Here is a 10,748-nt window from a genome sequence, read left to right as displayed (position 1 = left end):
CACAATGCACAAACTTCTTGGATTGGATTAGGTGGAATCGGGGATTGTCCAGTGTTTAGAAGACGATCTAATTTTTGGGACAGTTCATTTACCTTTTGATGGATATCTATGGCATTTCCTACTTCATATATTCCACCTCTTTTTGAGTTTAACATGGGTTTATCTCTAATGGAGGCAGACATATGATGTAATGAATTTTCACTTAAAATTTCAAACAGTTGCCATGCCTCATCCTCACTTTTCAGCATAAATGTCCCACCGCATGATGCATCGACCATTTGTCGATGTCTTTCAGAGAGTCCATCATAAAAACATTGGATTAACTGCCACTTGGGTACAGCATGGTGGGGACATTTTCTAATAAGATCCTTTAATCTTTCCCATGTTTCATGAAACATTTCTCCATCTAATTGGAAAAAACTAGTTATGGCTTTCCTTATTTGATTCGTTTTTCCTATGGGAAAATATTTCTTGAGAAACTCTCCTTGTAGCTGATCCCAGGTTGATATAGTCATGAAATCCAAAGTATGTAGCCAGTATTTGGCTTTGTCCTTAAGTGAAAAAGGAAATAATTTCAACCTAAGAGCATCATCGGAGAAGTTGTGAATTTTGACAGTTGAGCATATCTCAAGAAATTCTTCAAGATGTTTATAAGGGTCTTCATTACTAAGTCCATAAAATGAAGGTAACATTTGGATTATACTGGACTTAATTTCATATTGAGTGGCCTCCACAGGGGGTACTTGAATACAAGGAGAGTAGGTATATGTGGAAGGAGTAAAGTACTCCTTCAATTGCTTGGGTGGATCATTCTCCTGATTTCGGTCCATCTTTTTATGTCTGTAGGCTCTAAAGGTTCTTTCTATTTCTGGATCAAAAGGTTGGATTTCTGGTCGTAACGATCTACGGCCAAGCATACACCTTACAATTATACTGTAGAGCACACACAGAATTTTTTTTTTTTTTTTTTAAATATATATTTTTATAATAAAGTGAGAAAAGAATGAAGAAAATCTAAAGAGAAGAACCTAAGAACCTTAAATCTATGAAAAGGGAAAAATTAATTAATGTTTAGATGTTAATTGCAATCAACTTAAACAATCATAGACTCTCTATCCTAAGGTTAACTTAGATCTAGACAGCTCCTAACTTTCAAGATTGCTTTTGAGCACTCCAAGCTCAAGACTGACTAACTGACTCGGCCAGGTAAGCGTAAGATGTGGAAGGTTCCCTGCTCGTTGCTTTCCTTAGACACCAACTAAGTTGGTCAGGTCAGTCAACGGAACCAATTGAAAACCACTTTCTTTAACCACTTGCCTTAGACACCGAGCAATTAACCAATCCGCACTCGGTTCAACTCTAGAGCTTTCTTATCCTATTGAGCTCGAAATTCCTAGGGTTGACGTCTAGTTGATTTTAAATTAAGGTCTAGGTTATGCAAATGCAAGGGAGTGATTTGTGGGCCAAGGAAGGGTGATCAAATCCCCACCTTATCTAGTTAATGGGTTATTGCCCTTAAGATCAATTATGGAGATGCAATGCAAGGAAACAAGGTGTCCAATCAGGTTAGAAATTTTTATATTTGAGGTTACGCTATTTTAGTTAAGTGTTATGAAATGTCAGTGGTTTTTTTTTTTTTATATATATAATTTTATCTTTTTATATATATATATATATTTTTTTTAATTTTTTTTTTTTTTTAGTTTTGCAAGAAAATAAATTTAAGTGATTAAGTCTAAAAAGCAATAAATTACTGGGCTATGAAAAGTAGCAAATTATTCTAAGCAGCAAAATTCTAAATAGTAAATTAGTTATGCAAGGTAATTCTGTAATTATGCAAATAAGATTATTTAGCTAGAAAGCACTGAAAAAAAAAAAAATTTAAAACGAGAAATAAAAACTGAAAAGTATTTTTTTTTTTTTAAAAAAAAATTTAAAAAAAAATTTTTTTTTTTCAATTTTTTTTTTTTTTTAATTCAACCGTGCCAAGATCCCCGGCAACGGCGCCAAAATTTGATGCGTAGTCGTTGATAGCACCAAAAGTAACTCTACTCACTATGTAGGTAGGATGAGTCGAGATCGTATCCTCAGGGATCTTGGGCTAAATTGAAATTGCAAGGTAAAAGAAAAAAGCGTTGTTTTTGATTTAAAAAATAAATTATCGTAAAATTGAGGTAATTAAAAAATAAAAAGAACTCGGGAGTTTTGAATTAATTTGCACTAGCAGAGTTGTATCTCTTTTTTAACTAAATAGATGTGATTAATCTTAGGAAAAATACCTATCTTTCCTCGGCACGCTCCGTACCCGTAGATCACGGTGCATCTCCGGAAAGACTAGGTACACAACTCTTCTTTCCTCGGCACGCCCCGTATCCGTAGATCACGACGCGTCTCCGGAAAGTAAAAGTTGTTCCTAATATTAATCTAACAAGAAAGCATAAATAAAAGCATATGATAGGGAGCAAATAAAGAACTCATGACAATTTAAATAAAAAGCATAATCTTTATTGCATATAAAGAAATACAGAAAAGTTTAGAACAATAAACCATCTCTGTGTCGTTACAAAATTTCTTCTCCACTCCCGAGACTGCTAGCCTAGCTGCTCATGAAGTAGTCCCTTTCTATTCCTCTATGCAAGGCTTTAGAAGAATTTCTGGGCTCCCCCTCCAATGAGAGTACAAAAGTCTTTTTATAGGTGTTAGGAGGGAGGAGTTTTACATGATTTTTCGATGTGGGACTAAAAAAATACAAATCTTTCAAAACATTTCTAAATATTATTTTTTTCCTTATTTTGAACTTGTCTGCAGTGCGCCCACACCCGCGAGATGCTGCACCCGTGCCCGCATCAGCGCCCGTCCCGCATCCGCGCCCGTCCCCGCGCGTCCACGCCGCATCCCGCGCGTCCACGCCGCGTCCCGCGCGCGGGTGTTCACGCGCCAAAGAATTTACGCACGCCAAAGCATTTGAATCATGTGAAACCGCCCAGATCAAATTCACGTGAATCCCTTTTTCTTATATTCCAAAAAGAAACAAAAGTTCCATCATAATGACATCTATATCCTTTTTGGATTCCTTGCATAGTATCTTCATTTTCTATAATATCGGATGCATCTTTTTTTTATTTTAATTTTATTTTAAGTCCAATTTTCTTCAAACTTGAGTCTTTTTGATCTATGAATCGGACTCTTTGTATCGGCGATCACCTTTCCTGTAAAACATAGAAAGAAACATCAAATTCTTAATAAATAAGATAAATTAAATATAATTTTTTAATTTAAAATACTTAAATTAAGTGTTTATCAATCATGAATAAAAAGGACGAATCAACACGGCGATGATCAAGAACCTTCAAATAATGTTGATATCAAATAAGACAAAAGACAAGAGAAGCTCGGTAAACGACAACTCAGAGCAAGAATAGATAAGGTAATGAGAAAATTTCTTTTTATTTCATTAGTAAAGAGTGCATTACAAAAGCCTTTGAAGGCCAAAAAAAAAACAACAAGAAAAGAAAAGAATATATGGAATAAAAGGTAAAAGAAGCTCTAAGGAAGCTCGGCTTCTTCAGACTTCAGACTCTCGGTTCCAGCTATTATCAGGGATTGCTTTAAGTTCTCAACTTCTTCTTTCAGTTCCTTCTTTCTTAGTAGTATCTTCCGATACATTTGGTGAAACCGCCAACTTTCATCCTCTGATTTTCGAAGCCTCTTTCTCAGAACTTCGGACTCCGCTTCTGCATCCTTGACCGCCTGCTGCTCATAGGTCAGCTGAATTTTCAACCGTCGTAGTTCGGCCTTCTCCTTCCCAAACGCTACGGACAGTTCTTCCATGATCCCCCTCAAGGATCGGAGCTCGTCAGAGCCTTGAACCGAAATGGCCTGGGCTTTTTCGGACAACTGCTTCTGAAGGCGAGCAACCTCATCAGTCGCCGTCTTGAGCCTCCTTCTGTAGTTGTCTATTTGCTCGCACCAGCCGACTCGGTAAGTGTTGTAATTCATCTCGACGTCCTGTAGCTGCTTCTGAAAGTTGGAGAATTTCTTCAACCAGTCCCAGCCGTAGTCAGCCTGAGTTGGAAGTCAAGACGAGCTCCCTTCCAATGGGCTGATCTTCTCCCGTGTGGCCACCAACTCAACCTCGAGGGAGCTGATCTTGGAAGCCTGAGTCCAAGATCAGTCGCTGGCGCATTTCTGGAGTTCCTCAAGCTCCTTCTCAAAGTTGGCCTTCTTCCAGCTGTAGTCCATGAAGTCTTTTTTGTGGAGGTTCCGAAGGTGAGTAACCTTCATGGTGGCTTCCGAATGGCTCTTCCTCAGCCTGTGAAGTTCGTCATCCATCTTCTTTGATTTCTTCGTTAGGTGACAAACTTTTCTTCTCAGATCCTGGATCATAGACTTCAAAGGAATCCCCTGTGGTAGGGGAAGAGCTTCGGCAGGGCACTATTGTCGGAAAACAAGAGCGTCACAATGCAAATCATTGCAAGAAAAAAAAAAAAAAGGAAGTAGAAGAAAAAAAAGGAGCTCTCTGTAAAGAGGAATCTAATTTCATTGATTGAATAATTTTTAAGTACAAAAAAAGGAGAAAAAAAATTGTAACAAAGGAAAAGTACAAAATTAAAGGTCTCGGACCTCTGGAGCAGAAGTGGAGGAGCTCGGCACCCCTGGAAGGTCGGTCACGGTAGCTGCGGCAGTTGAAGAGGTCCCGACTAGAGGGAGACCGACAGCAGCTTCGGAAGGTCCGGCTTCATCGTCGGACGCTTCATCCAGGAAGCTGAGGTCGAGTTCGAAAAACTTTCTGACCACCTTCTCCTGGCAAAGCTCGAAGTCTTTGATAAAGGCGGCCTGGTCGAACTTGATATTCAGATCCCTCATCTCGGAGGAGGTCTTGAACTCCTCCACTGCTTAGGCCCTTGCCTCCGAGACTAGGGTCGGGATCTGCTCCTTTAGCTTGGAGACCTCGACCTCTGCCTCCCTTCTTTCCTCCTCCAAAGTAGCCTTCAGATCCATCGAAGTTTGTTCCTCTTTCTGGAGTGCCTCTTGGAGACTCGTGACTTCGACGACCTTCTCCTTAAGACGGGTAGCCTCAGCCTGGCGACCTTCCTCCGCCTGGGCTACTTCCTTCTTTGCATTTTTCATCACCTCGATGTTGGGATGAGTTGGTGTCCAATCTGCAAGAGTGGCCAGAAAGTCAATATGAAAGCTAAGGAATAAACTAAGTGAAGAAGCGAAAGGAAGAAAAAAGTAAATCGGCCTACCTCAAGAAAGAACCCCGAGAATCCCAAACCCACTGTTCAGGATCGACATGGACGATCCTATGGATGATCTCGAGCAAAATGCACCCGTCAACCAACCTTTTTATTAAATCTCTGTTATTGAAGGGATTCTCCCTCGGATCCTCTTCGGAGCCGTTAGACCCTTCGATGGCAGCCCTGCTGCTGCTGATCTTGCGAGCCACCATCTTCTTCCTTCTCTTCCTTTTGGCCCCCGGCGTCTCCTCGAGACGAGACTCTGGAGTCGGAACCTCGGTCGAAGGGCTTCTTGAAGAAGCTCAGGAGACTGCGGGCTCGACGTCGGAGGGGGCATCAATGACAATGGCTGCCTGGGCAAGCACGATCGAGCTTGTCTCCTCTACCCTCGCCTTCTTCGTCGATCCAAAAGTTGCGGCACCTTTCCTCTTGTGGGCTGTGAGACCCTTGGCTAGTATCTGAGCTGCGTCTGCATCCATATCTGCAATGAAAAAAGATCGGCACAGCTTAGAAATAGAATAAGAGAAAGAAGAAGCAGCGAATGACTTGAAAAAGAAAAAATACCGACAGCATTGAGAGGGCTCAGGTCGATATTGAATAAAAGTTGCTCCTTCAGAAGGTCGGGGAGGAGAAAAGCTGGATAAGTCTTAAGTTTATTAGAGGCTTCAAGGTCGTCCTTTCCCAGACTAGAAGTCCGACGGACGGAGTCCCTCAGAGAGCCCCAGGGGGGCAACCCCAGCATCAGAGTCGGGCATCGGACGTAGAAGTACCTCTCCTTTCAGTTGTGGATAGAAGAGGGGGCACCTTTTAGCAACCCCTTTCTACCGAACTGGAAGAAGAAGTACCATCAGTCCTTTGTCGAAGGATGATACTTAAAGGTATAAAAGTTTCTAAACAAGAGAAGAGTTGGTCGGACTTCAGCTAAATGACAAAGGAAAAGAAATCCTATCAGAAACCTAAAGGAGTTCGGTGCTACAAAAACTAGAGAAATGTTTAAAAAGCAAAAAAGAGCAACAACAAAAGGTGGGAGTGGAAGTCGAAGCCCGACGCGGAAGACTTCCTGGTATAAACAAAAGCGGCCAGGGGGAGGGGTGCTAGCCCGGTCAGTTGGCCCAGAAAGCTCAAGCTCATACTCTGGAAGAATCTCATACTGAATCCTAATCAGCGAGAGTTCATTCGAGATCAAAGAGCTAAGAATAGTGTCTGGTACAAAGATCGGACGAGGTTCGATCCTAAGTACGGGTTTATATACAGTACTAGGATTTTGGGGGGCTGGAGTTGACGAACTTCTAGAACCGCTAGAGGAGAAAGTATTGGAAGACATTTTGAATCAAATAAAAATCTCGAAAAAAATAGAAAAAATAAGAAACAAGGCACTCACGGAGAAACTGAACGGGCGAAATACAGAGGAGGAAAAATGAAAGAATAGCAAGAAAAAGAAGGGTTCCGAAACTAACCTAGGCTGGTCCGAGAGATGCAGGAGGGTAGTGAAGGCGATGGAGGTCGACCTGAAGGGTGCCTAAGACCGAGAGGGACGTCGGAGGAGGACGAAGCTCTCGGGGAAGAAGAGGAGATCGAAGAAAAATCTCAAGCAAGGTGAAACTCCTGAAGGAGGGGGACAGGTTTAAATAGACCTCAGGGTCCGACGCAATAATGATTGCAGATCTCCTTTGGCTGACCTACAATCGCCGCATGTTCCACTCGTCGTGGCAGACGGCTGACGACTGACAGAATCATTATTGTGCCATACCTGGGGCAACGCTCCAGTGGAAATTCTGAAAAAATCTTTTCGGGTCGCCTCGATTTGAAAAGACTCCAACACCGACACGCCAAACACCAAAATATCTAGAAACAATCGAGTACGAAAATTAAGGGAGGCAACTTTGGCTGTAAAAATTTTTTTGTACTTCCTTCATTCGAAACTCGAACTCGAAAGTAGGGGGACTAGTGTTGGGTATAAAATAACCCCAGCCGAAGTTCGTAAGAGGCCAACCCTCTCAGGACTCTTCCAGCTTTCGATCTTGTGCAGCATCTTTCTGAACTCCCCCGACCGTTCGAGCTTCCACAGTACCATCTGGACTTCTCCAGCAATCGACCTTCCACAGTATCCTCCAGATTCCTCCAATGGACGAAATCCTACCGTACCCTTCGGACTTCTCCAATAATGAGCTCCTTCAGTCATCTATCGGACTGCTCCAAATGCTCTCTGGGCTTCACTATCAGTCAATTTTCTACAATGATCGACTACTCTCCGAATCTCTTCCAGACTTCCTCCTGTCACGATCGACATTACTCCGAGCCTCTTCCAGACTTCATCAATGTTCGGGCTTCTCCAGCAGTAGGACTTCTACAATAACCAGACTCCATCCAAGTTTCTACGGTGGTCGACCGCCTTCCGAATTTCATCCGAGCTTCTACAGTAAGCGAATTCTATCCAAACTTCTATTGCAAGCAGACTTCATCTGAGTTTCTATAGTAACCGATCTCCATCCGAGCTTCTACAGTAAGCGGCCTCCTTCTGGACTCCTACAAGAATCAGACTCCGTTCGAACTTCTACAACAGATGGATTTCAGACGAACTTCTACAACAAACGGACTTCAACAGTCGGATTTCTACAGTGACCGACTGTCTCCGATGTCTTCCGTACCTCTCCAGCCATCAACCTTCAACAGTGCCAATCGAACTTCAACAGTGCCAACCAGACCCCTCCAATGAACAAATTCCCTCCGGAACCCTCCAACGATCGACCTTCCACAGTGTCCTCCAGACTCCTCCAGCGGATGAACTTTCACAATGCCTTTCGAATTTCACTATCGGTCGATCTTCTGTCGAATTTCTCATGCAACCGGACCTCTCTAGTGAACAGTCTTCAGACAAGCTTCTACATCAGATAAATTTCAGACGGACTTCTCTAGCAATCGGACTCCAGCCGGATTTCTCCAATAGAAAATTTTCGTCTGGGCTTCTACAGTAGATGACTTCCGTCTACAGCATCAATGCTTAAGGCATCCAATAACAGTTAACCCATCAGCAACCTCGAAAACATCTGAGTTTTTCTTAGATTACTGAGACAGAGAGCTATTCCGCTCCACCAGACGTCCCAACCGAGCTTCAGCCGTTCGGTCCGAACTCCCCGGCAAGTCGCGACAACGGACACCACTACTCTCCGTAACAAACTCCACGTGGCTCCGAACGGCCCACTACCAGGCAGTTACGGATGTCACTGTCAATCGGTTATGCTCTCCCATCTATAAAAGAGACCCCTCAAATATGTTCTCCTCTAAGCTCTAAGCATTATCTCTAAACTCTGCTAAAATTCTATTCGAGTACTCCATTTCTGTTGTAGCACAGTACTGACTTGAGCGTCAGAGGGTCTTGCCGGAGCACCCCCAACTCTGATTTAGACTTTCTTTGCAGGTCTCGATGGTGGCCGTGATCCCCTCGACTCCAGCTTCTCCAGCATCGGTGGAATTCTACACCAACAGAGTGGTTGCGTATTTTCGATGCAACTAAACCACTGTGACCAATCGAGAACAGTCAACACCGGTGGCACACCCGCACATCTACAATGGTGGAAGACCTATGGACTTAATATTTATGGAAAGATTTAAGTTTAGGTCTCATTTAATCAGTTATCGTATGATCGATCTAAGTGGCATGGGCTAAACCAAATTGCTAAACAACCTAATTCAAGTCTCAATCTTCCAAATTGGCTAGATAAGTGGAGATCGATGGGGGTCCCCCCGTTGCCTTTCTAAGATACCAACAGATTGGCCAGGTCGGCTAATGGAATCAATTAAATAATCATATCTCATTAACTTACTTTAGACACCAATAGGTCGATTGAACAAAATTGGTTAGCTCAAGCAAATCAGGCTCAAACCAATGAGCCAAATTAGGTCCTTAGGTTGATCGATTCTACATATGAGATTCAATCGATTTGATCAACAATAATTATATGATCATTAACTTAATTGATCTAACTCTTATCAATACTTAACTTGGTTTGATCAATTACTTAATCGAATTAGACCCATATAGCTCAAATTAAAAACCTTAAATGCATCCTATTATATGACTTAATTTATGATTTTTTCATGATAAAAACCCTTATGCACAAACATAAATTTCAGATTCTAAAATTATATTTCAAATCTAAATTTATTGCATGAAAGTAAGTTTTAGAATATGAAAATAATTTTCAAATTTTAGTATACAAATATATATCATATATATGCATGTAAAATCAGATCTAAATAAAATTTCAGATCTTAGCATGATATCATATATCTCATATACTTATCATGGATCAGATTAAAGATAAATTTATGATCTAAAAATATAATCATATATCACATATATGCATCAAAATTTAGATCATAACAAAATTTTAGGTTTTATGCATGCATCTATGTATCACATGAACATGGACTAGAACTCTTTCTAAATCAAAATTCAGATCTATGCATGCAATTACATATCATCTATATATTATAATATTAAATCTAAAATCAAATTTTAGATTAGTTGATCCATCTATACATCTCATGTATCAAAGAAAAAATTGATTTTGAAACTTTTTCAAAAATATGTTTGTCAAAATTCAGCATATGAAAATCCATGGCTCTGATACCACTGTTGTAATTCAGAGTTTGGTGCATGAATGTATATTTCAAAACTTTATTTTCTAAATACAATAGTGAATAATAAGATTAAAATAATTTTAATCTAAATTATGCATGCATAAAAATATAAAATCACATGGATCTATTTCATATACTGAAATTTAGATTGTGATCTAATCACATACCTGTTTTGCAATCTCTTTCTTCAAAACCGGATCTGAAAGAGAAGAGGCTCTCTGTTAGCCACATAAGTATCTGACCTCTATAAGTATCCACTTGGGATCAGCCTGAAACAGTCCTCTATAATCTGAATTTTGATTCTCCAAAATTCAACCTGCTGAATTTAAACGAAGCCTGGATTACGATCAACATTTGATCTTTCTCCTTGATCTTCTTCTTTTTCTCTTCTCTAATCTTTTTTCTTTGCTTATGTGCTGTTATCAGTACTAGAAACTAGCAATCAATGGATGCCCAACAGCTTTTGGGCATGAGATAACTTGAGATGTGCATCCCAATTGGTATGGCATGGGGATGCCTAAGGAGAAGAAAAAGAGGGAGGAAGAGAGGGTGTGGGAGGTTCTCTTAGCGTAGAGAGGGGCTGCTTTAGATGATCTTAGGACATTAGGGGAGATCTTCTTTTATAGCCATAAAGATTAAATCCTATTTAATCATATAATACAAATCTTACTTGCATTAGAATTTCTATTAACTTAAGTTATCCAGCTTATATTAGGAAGCCCATTAGGTGCCAACTATTGGAGCTCTTGCACCTATAATTACACATCCTCTTTTGCACCTAAGAGACACCTCATATGAAAATCAAAGGCCCTCTAATTAATGGACATGTCCAAATTGATCAAATCAAAGTGGCGCCCCATAATA

The 10,748-nt window shown here is 40.7% G+C and overlaps 1 non-coding gene across 1 annotated transcript; it reads left to right on the top strand.

The window, feature by feature from the left end:
- The first annotated feature begins 337 nt into the window (after positions 1 to 337).
- On the top strand, positions 338 to 443 carry LOC140855121 (small nucleolar RNA R71). Its single transcript, XR_012138151.1, has one exon. It is a non-coding gene; the product is annotated as a small nucleolar RNA R71 (small nucleolar RNA).
- The last annotated feature ends 10,305 nt before the right edge of the window (positions 444 to 10,748 follow it).

This window comes from Elaeis guineensis, chromosome 1 (genome assembly GCF_000442705.2).
Source record: "Elaeis guineensis isolate ETL-2024a chromosome 1, EG11, whole genome shotgun sequence".
Taxonomy (NCBI): Eukaryota; Viridiplantae; Streptophyta; class Magnoliopsida; order Arecales; family Arecaceae; genus Elaeis; species Elaeis guineensis.
This window is presented reverse-complemented; position numbering and strand designations above follow the sequence as displayed.